Source organism: Asparagus officinalis, chromosome 3 (assembly GCF_001876935.1).
Source record: "Asparagus officinalis chromosome 3, Aspof.V1, whole genome shotgun sequence".
Taxonomy (NCBI): Eukaryota; Viridiplantae; Streptophyta; class Magnoliopsida; order Asparagales; family Asparagaceae; genus Asparagus; species Asparagus officinalis.
In genome coordinates this window covers 67,388,183-67,399,404 of record NC_033796.1, presented here as the reverse complement: position 1 = coordinate 67,399,404, position 11,222 = coordinate 67,388,183, and positions in this window count along the sequence as shown.

Genomic DNA, 11,222 nt, shown 5'->3' with positions numbered 1-11,222 from the left:
CTTTTTTATTTCTCAAAACTTTTCCTATAATTTTTTTAAGAAATACAAGAAAATCATATTTTAGGTGGAAAACATTTCCTATAATTTCTAGAAATTGAACCAAACACCCCCTAAAATAACGCCCAAGAATGAAACTCCACCCTTCCCTTGATATTTCCGATGGAGGACATCTATGGGAATTATTTTCGGGAAAAGAAATCTCCAAGTTTAACAAAATTGGTTTTTTTAGGAATTGGTTAAAAACCGATTTGTTTCTAAAAATAAATAAATAAATAAAATCCTAGAAAAATCTCTAACTACATAATCACTTGATCTCTTTTAAAATCTATATTTATCTCCTTTACCCCTTTTCTTCACGGTAGTTTTTAAGAAAAAAAAGAGAAAAAAACAGAAAAAAAGAGAGACAGAAAGGAAGGAGAAGTGAGGCAGCAAGGAGAATTAAAAAAAAAGAAAAAGAAGAAAAAAGAAATCGGATTTTCTTGCTTCGGTGTGGCTTTCGGAGTTTCTCTCGAACTTTGGCAAGCACTCCTTTAACTCTTTTATTGATCGCCTTATTTTTCCATAACCGGCAAGCATTTTTGTCTTTTTTTTTTTTTTTTTTTAATTTTTTCTTAAATTCATATGAATTTCCTATTCTTGTAGAAGTATGACGCATACTCTGGTAGATTCTCATTGTTAAAATAAATTATATGTTTGGTTATTTCATGTGCCACATGACAGATCTTTTATAAGTTGAATATACCCTATTCACTATTGATGTACTCATTGATTGATTTAAACTATGTATATGCTTACAAAACTGTTGTATTATATTAAATTACGAATTTCTCTAAATCATATTGTGAAATGCTTAAACTTATATTGGTAACAAGTAAATAACATTAGACACTCACACATAAAACAACGATGATGAATTATGAAATAACCCTCGGTTGCCCACCCTAAATAGTGTCTGTATAAATTAGTAGTGTTAGTTCACAAGAGTACAAGCAACATTTAAACATGAGGCAGCGGATCGTTAAATAGATGCAACTTGAGCTCCTCTTGGCTTTTTATTTGATTGAGTTGGTGAATGAGACAGTGTATTGTCAACTAGATTTAATCTGAGCTATTTTTTGTTACAATTTGATTGTGTTGGTGAATGAGACAGTGGATTGTCACATATTTGAAGAATTACCTTGAGGTATGAATGTCCAAAGTTTTTCTAATTTTTTCGTTCTTGATGAGGTAATTATTTATAAATTTTCAATAGGGGCGATAGTGGTATTTTTTTTAAAAAATAATGAGATTAATCTCCTTAACCCCTCTCCATTTGCCAAACACAAAAGGCTTAACCCCTTGTCTTAACTATCGTATCCAAACTGGTTTAGAATTTTTTTAACCCTTCACGATGGATTAACTAAGTTAACTCTTCTCTTTAATCCCTCATCCTTAACCCCTTGCCAAACACAGCCTTAGATATTTCAGAACATACAAGAATAGTGGTCAGATTTCTTCAGGAGATTGTACAGTTTATATACGTACTTGTTAAAACAATCATTTAGTGTTGGTTCAGACGGTAGGTTATGGTTATAGGATTTATCATGTGATGTAGAAACTTAACGTGTATCACACATACGAAGTAAGTCGTTTATAACATACATAGTCAGCGTAGAGCATAACACATTTTGTTAACAATTATAGTATTCAGTAATGGTTCTTAATTTATCATAACACAGATGGCTAACACCACTACGTGCAAAAGCATACTGTTATCAGTTGTCCCTACGCTGTAATACTGATATCACGCTCTAAAGTCTACTTAATATATATTATTGACTAGCAATCTATGTAGCTTGTGATGTACTTAGATTAACACTAATTATGCTGCACCCAATGCACATACAACACACAACAATTACCCACTCCATGCTATTTACCTATATATACCTGCCTGTTATCTATGCCCTACTTTAATTTTTTATCCTTGACAATTACTAATTTGACTACATGCCTACAATATTCTACCAAATGATTATCCAACACCTACACAAGCTTGATATATATTATTAAAAATTCCTATCTTATCATCACCTTCTTAGTTGTTGAATAATACGTGCCACTTATGACTTGATAGTAAATATACACCACTTGATAATACATACCTATGAATATTGTTGATATACAAGATGTATCTGTACCCTGACTATACTATTGATTGAAATTTCTTACTGTACACAAATATTCAAGAAAATATGGTTGATCTCTTGATGCTTGTTGTATCACCTGATGTTATGTTTGATCATCTAGTGACATTTGATAGGGTTGATTGTGCATGAAGATGACTCCTGTTAAAAATATGATTTATAAGCGTGCTTTCATAGCATGACTATGCCCTCGATATCGATATCCTGATATAAGGTATTTTCTTGGCTATTACTATTGTAGCATCGACTAGACGATGCACCCATCTTGATTTGGACATGTTCTGGGTCATGGTTATCTTTCATAGTTTTACGAAAGTCGTTCCATGGTAATACTATGGTTTGTGCATAACATTTCATGCACAGTTACTTAAATAAATATACAAACATGGGGTTTATAAAGGAGAATTGGACGGAGAGTATAACATGTATATAAACGGGCACATGCGCATTCCTGATATCCTGAGTTATATATACATGGGCCAAATTACCAATACTTGACTTGAAGCCGTGTTCCCGGAACGGTTTACGGCGAACCAATTTATATACATGAAAATATTCTTCTCTAATTCAAATAACATGTAAAATAAGAATAATATGCTTATATGCTTTGTGATAGATTTGGCATGCACGTTATGTCCTGGATGAGGTGTTGGTGATGTATATTTGTATTGTTTGTTTATAGAATTTTAGGAGTTGATATTTAGCGATTTACAATTTGAGATGTATGGTATATACGAGGGTTTTCTTGTTTGGATTATTCCCTTGACGTACTCATCTCGTGTTGTGGGTTTCTAAATTTTAACTCCTTTTAGCACAGGGTATAAGATATGTGCTTTGTGGTAGACTTTTTTTGATATCCACAATTAACAATTTCCTTTATCATCTTTAATTGAGTTTCCATACTTTCTTTATACCTGTCACATGCACTTACACAAGCACAATTTCTTCATTTTACATGTTTACTGGGAGTTTTCTGACTCCCCTGGGGTTTGCATGCCCCAGACATGGGAACCATTCTTTCTTAGTAGGACCGAGCACACATTGAGGATCACATCCAGCGGCAGTGATCACTTTCTGTCCTATTATTCTCTCAGCTTCAATGTATTTAGACTTTTTTCTGTAATCACATGTGGTTCTCCATGCTATGATGTATTATCATCTTTCCTACTTTGGATAGTTGTGTACATGTAAGAGAACTCTGTCTTTTTTTAGATATTTCTTTACCTATCTATTTCCTTTGTTATCTTAGTTACATGCTCTATGTAGTAGTTCTTTTAGGCAATATATCTATGTACAAGATGATCCAGAGGTGTGAATGTGACCGTATGGTTGCATTGCTAGCTGAGTCACGCTCCAAATGATCAAAATTGGAACCAGAGCATGATAATCTTGCTATGGCGAGAGACCTTGTAGGTTCGAATCTTCTTCAGCCCAAAACTCTCTATCTCCAAGAGCTTCATGACCTTCAAGCTCTCCATTTTTATCTTTAGCCATGTGGAACAGGCCCAGATCAGGTCGGCACCAAAGAGGAAGAAGAACTTCTCTTTCTATCCCTAATTTGTGTCAAGGATGTTGGAGACTAGCTGAAAGCTACTGGCCATCTGCAAATATAAGTGGCCTTCGCTTTTACTAGCCTTGGCATAATAGGTGGCCTACAATACCTGTCATTGGCTCATCATGGAACCGATGGTAGATGACGAGGAAGGCGACTAGAAGGGCGATAGAATTGGGCTTCAATTATACTAAAAAGAACCCCAAAGCCCTAAAGACCCACTGAAGGAACAGATGTAGTGGCAAATGGAGGCCAAAATCAAGATGGTGATGGTACACCGGCACCAAGTCGCCTATGTGATGATGGATGGCGTGCTTCCTCCTCGTAACTAACAAAGTGAAGGCACTAGAGATGCCAAACTGCTTCTCATACTACTCTAGATAGGTCTAGAGCACCGTCGATTTATACTTTCAGAGTAGAGCGATTTTAGCCTCATTGCGATTGGTAGAAGCTTGAGTGCTAGAAGCCATCAGAATGATTGAGAAAAATGATTCCAAAACTTAAGCGACTCCACATCACAACTGTCTTCCAGAAAAGGCGGTTCCGATTCCCAAGGTGGCAAAAGGATGGTTTATTTTCTCTCAAACTCGGTTTCCTAAGTCCGAGTGAAAGGAGCTAATGTTGTATCCTGAGAATTACTAAGTTTAATGAACTCTTGAGAATCAACCACGTGTCATAATTAATTGGCTGAGTCCCACTAATCAGAAAGCTCGAACCGAGTGCGAGCATTGCCAACCACTCTGGTGGCCCATGTCTAAGATGAAAGGCATCTTCGAGCTGGGACATTAGAAGAAGTTAAGTATGAGATGAAAGACGTCTTCTACGCAGATACCCGCCAAAGAATGTCTTGAATGATGTGACAACCTATTAGCTTCAACAGACGTACTTCGTCGGTCAATCGCCATCACATTTAATGTTGGGTCAGTCATTATGACTCTTTAGGCCGAAGTTATAACTTTTGGATCGAGCCAGCACTTTAGTTGTTTTGTCACCGTTGCATTAAATGTGAATGTGACTCATTCAACTAGCTGCGAATATGTGCAAAGTGCTAACTGAACCGACCCGATCTAATTATTGATGTGCCCTTGCCAACTCTTTATAAATAGTGACCAATCTCCATTATTCTAAGGTACACAAAACTATTGGATAACACACTGAAACTAAAATTTGCAAACTTGCTTAATCTATTATTGACTTGAACATTGGAGGGCACACTTGAGAAACAAACTCCGGCCCTCTAACAGATGTTTCCTATACAGGATTCTACTTCCTTCTGGTTGATTGACTATCGAGGAAGATTAAGGGACCATAAACTCCTCTAAACATCCACTTACCCATACAATAATTTTTTTCACATAAATAATGGTCTATATTGTTTTTATGTCAAATATTTGCTTATTGGGCTGAATTTAATTTTTTTTATCATTTTACTTATTTCTTTTCTCTTTTGTTTTGAAAAATCATGGGCAATCTGGAAGTTTTTAGACAATCTTAGTAATATGATTCTAGAAATATTCTCACAAAATGGTATTTTTGTACATTAATTAACCCATCCCCTCAACTCTCATTTCTATTCCTTGAACTAAGCAAGAAAAAGTGATGATACTTCTCTCACCTTCCCTGCAACTAAACAAGAAACACAAAAGATTTTTACTTTCCTACAATTTATTGCACCTTATCCTACCTCATCTGTCCTCCTCACACCCCCTACCAAGCTAAGCCTTAGCGGCCTGTCGCATGAATCAGGTTTGTCACTCATTGATTAAAGGTTACATCAATTGTTGGAATCCAAAATCATACTCCTTGTATGTGTTAGGTTCGGAGTTGGTTGGTGCGAATTTGTGTTCCAACATGGATTTTAGGTGAACAAATCACAAATCTTCATCTAATACAGTGGTTGAACTAAAATGGACACTGAGATCTCACTAGTTTTATAGTTGACTAACTGCTAAATTTCAGAAAACCACCCGTAGTTACTTTGGATGATTATTAAATAACCCTGCATATCTTTCAAAATATCAGAAATTCTCCATTAAGCTTAGGGGTTATCAGAAAACGCTCTTTCACTTTAAAATTTCTGCAAAAAACTTTCGTAAAAAGGTGAACCATAATTTTCACAGGCAAGAATTATCCCACTTCATAATTTTATCCACCCATGAGAAAATTGCAACCAATACTTTTAGAAGGGTTTTTTTAAAAGAAATCTTAAAGTTAAAGAAGGTTTCTTTATTAAAAAAAGTTTCTTGGTAACCCCTAAACATAAGGGGGATTTTGTTAGTTTGAGAGCTATGGAGTGTTATCGTATAATTGTCCAAAGTTAATAGGCTTTGCTCAAGTTACCCTTGATTAGTTGTATTGTTAATAGTGTAATTAGAGGGTGTTTACGGGAGCTTATTTTTTTGTTTCATACCTACTTGTTTTGTACAATGTCAAATAAGTTAGCTTATTAGTCTCACTTAAAAGCAGATGTGCTCAACTTTTCAAAAACTAGCTCTAGATTCGATCAAACAACTTGCTCTTCTACCAAAAAAAGGTTTTATATAAGTCTTATCATAAAACTAAAAGCTGAGATAGCTTAAAAGCTTATAAAAATAAGTCCGGCCAAACACCCTCCTCAAGATAGTGTAACTTCTTTTCCTTCCTACAGTTCGCAAGTGCATCTTTGGAATGATTTTATGACTCACATAACTTTGGTATTACTATTAAGCACACACATCCATTAAAAATAATGTTAGGGGCACACCCCCTAACACACCACCAACCACACTCCCTCTCCCATCGTTACAGCAAACCGGGCCCCACATGAGATTTTAAAAATTTTAAAATTCCATGTGAGGTCCGGTTTACTGTAGCGATGGGAGAGGGGGGTGTGGTTGGTGGTGTGGTAGGGGGGGTGCCCCTAACACCATTCATCCATTAAATCTAGCTGACGTCATTCTTCCGAAAGTATGCTCCGCCGCACTCTGCCTGGAGTAAAGGTTTTACCGACTCATTCAAAGTCATGTCTGCAGCATTGTGTTCTTCAATAGACATTATTTTAGGGACCAACCTTTGATGGGATTAGACTTTTAGCTACTGGATTGTATGATATTACAAAGAGAAACCTAGAGAAAGGCATATTATAGGGAATCAATCGTCTCCGTGACAAAAAGATGGCAGAATTTTTCGGGAGGCTGAAGTGATCCACTTTATCTAAATCCATTGTTATAATCTCGTACACAATAAGAACATGTTGCACAACATCCATATATAACGTTTGTAATACCTGTTGTATCATAAAAATCAACAAGTTTAATGAGCCCTTAAAAGTTGGCCATGTGTCATGTTAACAAGTCGAGTCATATAATCAGAAAGTCTGAGTCTGAGACTAAAGGTGTCTTCAAGTCGGATTCTCCTAAGAAAATTTGAGTTCAAGATGAAAGACGTTTGTCGGTCGGAATCCACTTGGGAACACCCCTGATGAGGAAGTGACCTATTAGTCTCATCAACATCATTCGCATTTAATGCATGGCCAGAGTCATAATGACTCCTCGGACGCCACCCATACTTCCGTGTTCTGTCGCTATCACATTAATATGAGGCAGCCGTCCCTTTACGCTCACCAAACCAGCCACCAACGCGTATAAAGCAGAGTTAGAATGCCGACTTCATTGATCGGGTTGATTATCAATATGCCCCAACAAATTCTCTATAAATAGTGCTCAACCCCACTACACTAAGGTACGTTGGATCAAACCCTAAACTCTGCATTATAACAGTTTGCTTTATCTATTACTGACTTGAACTTAAGAGGAAACGCAGAAGGAAATCTCCTCCGAAACTACATTTATTGCCTATGTAGGCATCTGCTTCCCTCAAATTAATCAATCATCAGAGAATATTAAGGGAGACTGAACTCCTCTAAATATCATTTCACTCATATAATTTAACTCTCTGACATAAAAAATTTGGCGGCCACCGTGGGACCACTTTTTCTTCTCTGGAGAAAATGGTTGATACCAATCACCCTTTGATTCCTAACTCATACACTCCTGGAGAGTCTTTCAGTTCTAGCTATATCACTCAGGCTCAGCTAGATGAATCCTCTAAGAGGATAGCACAATCACTCCAACAACAGTTCATTCATTTGCAAACAAACTCCTCGGCTATGGTGTTCCTTTCCAACCTCCTACATTACCTGTCACCCCTTTCCTTGAGGGGCATCATCGGCGGTAGGAAGGTGAAGAGTTTGTTCAGCGGGAGACCATCCACAACCATATCCCCTGCGGATTCATCAACAACAAGAGGTGATAGGCGAGAGCTCAAACCATGGTTCTAGTCACACCACATGGGCGACGTCGCGAGGGGTGAGATATACGTACACGACCCATACCCCGGGCCTGGGTAGATCCCTTTGTGGCCAACCAAACTTCTATTTATGTCTAGACATTCAATATGGTGGCTGACACCATCAGAGGGAATATTCCCCTATTAGATGACATCATGAACGCTTCTTACTCTAAGTTCAAGATGCCACCATTGAGAAATACAAGGGAGAAGGCGACCCGACCGAACAAGCACAGAATTTCTTTAACCTAATGTGTATGCAGCATGTGACTGATCTGATCATCTGTAGAGCTTTTCCCATCACCCTCAATGGCAGTGCCAAGATGTTATGGAACTCTCTAGAAAAAAAGTCCATCCACAGCTACGAACAATTCAGCCAAAAGTTTGAATATTACTTCTTAGCAGACACGAAGAAGAAAGCATCATCTACTCTCCTTTACAAGTCAAACAGAGGCCCAGTGACACTCAAGAGAATACTTCAAAATAATCCAAGCCAAGCTCTTGGAGGTGGAAGATCCCAGCAACATGATGGCAATGGCAGCGAATAGCAGCGATCATCTTAGGTCTGAAAGACGAGAAACCGTCTCACTCACTCATCATGAATCCGATGGTTAACATTTTGACCAACTCATGACCAAAGCTTGGTCACATATAGATGCGGAAGACAGTCACTTCCACAAGAGGGCAGCCTGAAAGGAAGCTGGCAAAAGACTGAAGGCGATCGATTCAAGTCCAAGTCTAGATCCAACCAACCGGATAAGAGAGACCAGAGAAGAGATACAATAAGGAAACCCTCACCCCCCTGGCCTCAATGCTCCCCTCTCACTGGTACTGCACCCGATTCACAAGGAGGGACATCTCAACAAAATTCCCTCTCTGCATGACTTCAAACCCTCACAAGAGGGACTCTCGATAATATGGTTACTACCACCGAGATCACGACCACAACACCGATGACTACACCTGCAAAGAGACATAGAATACCTCATGAAAAAAGGCTGCTGAAGAGATACCTCTATAATCATAGAAAGGAAGGGCCAAACCAAGATAGATTGGAGAGGAGAAGATCAAGATCACTTTGCCTGAGTTAGCAAAAGAATCAACAAAGAGGAGGCAATGACAAATGGACAATCAACACTATTAGTGGTGGTCCAGCAGTAGGATGAATATCGAACAATGCCCGGAAGAAGTATACTCGACGAGCCCTTGAGGTGAACCTATGCAAGAAGAATCTCAAGGTAGATCAATCCATCACCATTACTAGTGCTGACCTGAAAGGCACGATGATCCTATCATCATCTCCACTCAAATCAACAGGTTCCGAGTCAAGATGATCATGGTGGACATAGAAAGCTCAGTCGAGGTCTCATTTATGGATGCATTCAACCGAATGGTATTGATAAATCTGAGCTGCAACCATGTCTGAGTCCTATGGTAGGCTTTTTGAGGCATACAATTTGACTAGAAGGATTGATCATCTTACCTATGGTCGTTGGTGATTATCCTCGCCAATCTGCGGTTTGGGTCCAGTTCATTGTGATGGACATCAAATCAGCTTACAACATCATCTTTAAAGAACCTTCCTGAACAACCTCTAAGTTGTTCCCTCCGCCTACCACCAAATGGTGAAGTTCTCGACTCTTGAAAGAGTCAGACTTGTATAGAGTAATCAACGTGAGGCCAAAGCATGCTACCTGCCATTCATGAAGGGTAAGGGGACCTCAAAAAACTTGTCGATTGAGAAGCCCTAAGCCTACCCATAAAAAGATGAAGAAGGGAACAGACAACTCTAGTCGAGGAATTGGAAGAAATTCAGCTTAGCATCGATGAAACCAACAAAGTTAAAATTAGGTCGAGCCTAGCCAAACCCCAACGATGAGCAATCATCAAATTCCTCCTCGCCAACGCAGACATTTATGCCTGGGGACCTAAACATATGCTAGGGATAGCCCTAGAGTTGACAGCTCACGAGCTATGTGTCAGACACAGCAAGTCATTTTGACAGAAGCATCTCAGGCCAGAGAGACAACAAATTGTTGCAGAAGAAGTTGACCAACTGCTAAAGGTTGGGTTCATCCGAGGAGTTCAATACTTAGAATAGCTAGCGAATGTGGTGCTAGTCAAGAAAGCCAACGGTAAATAAAGAATGTGCATCGATTTCACCGACCTCAACAAGGCCCATCTTAAGGATAGCTTCCCCTACCTTGGACCAACCAATTAGTCGATGGGAGTGGCGGCCATGAAATGCTCAACTTCATGGATGCTTTCTCACGCTATAACCAAATAAAGATAGCGGTATTTGATGAAGAGAAAACCTCTTTCATCATAAATCAGAGTACTTATTATTATAAAGGATTGCACTTTTGTCTCAAGAATGCAGGAGCAACCTACTGGAGGTTAATCAATAAGATATTCAAGGATCAATCTGGTCATAACGTCGAGGTATATGTGGATGACATCTTGGTGAAGTCTAACCATAGCGACTCCCATGTTGCGGATCTTGAAGAAGCTTTCTCCTTGCACAATCAATATTAGATGAAGCTCAATCATGTGAAGTGCGCCATCAAGGTACAATTGGGCAAATTTCTCAAGCTCATGATCACCCAACGAGGAATCGAGATCAACTCAGAAAAGACACCCGCAATTGAGAAAACGTTTGAGCCTCGCACGATAAAGGACATCAAAAAATGAAACCGGAGAATAGCGGTTTTGAGCCGTTTCTTCTCCAAGTCGATTGTAAGAAGTCCTCCCTTCATCAAAGTCCTTCAAAGTCCTAAGAGGGGCCAAACCCTGAGATAACACCCAGTGGACGGTAGAATGCAGCAACACTTTCACAGATCTCAAGAGGTATTTGACCTCCAAGCCCTTGGTATGAAACTCCATAGAAGGGGAACAACTCTACCTCACCTAGCAATATTGGAAGAAGTTGTGAGCTAGGGCCTGATCCGAGAAGAAGAGAATGTCTTGTAGCCGGCCTACTATGTCAATCGCATCCTAAAGGCAGCCAAATTCAACTATATTTTCAGTGAGAAAGCTTCCTTCGCTCTTATCACCAAGGCAATAAGGTTCCGTCCGTATTTCCAAGCCCACACAATGATAGTACGGATCAATCTGGCATTAAAAAAACACTCGACAACCCCGCTACTTCTACATAAATG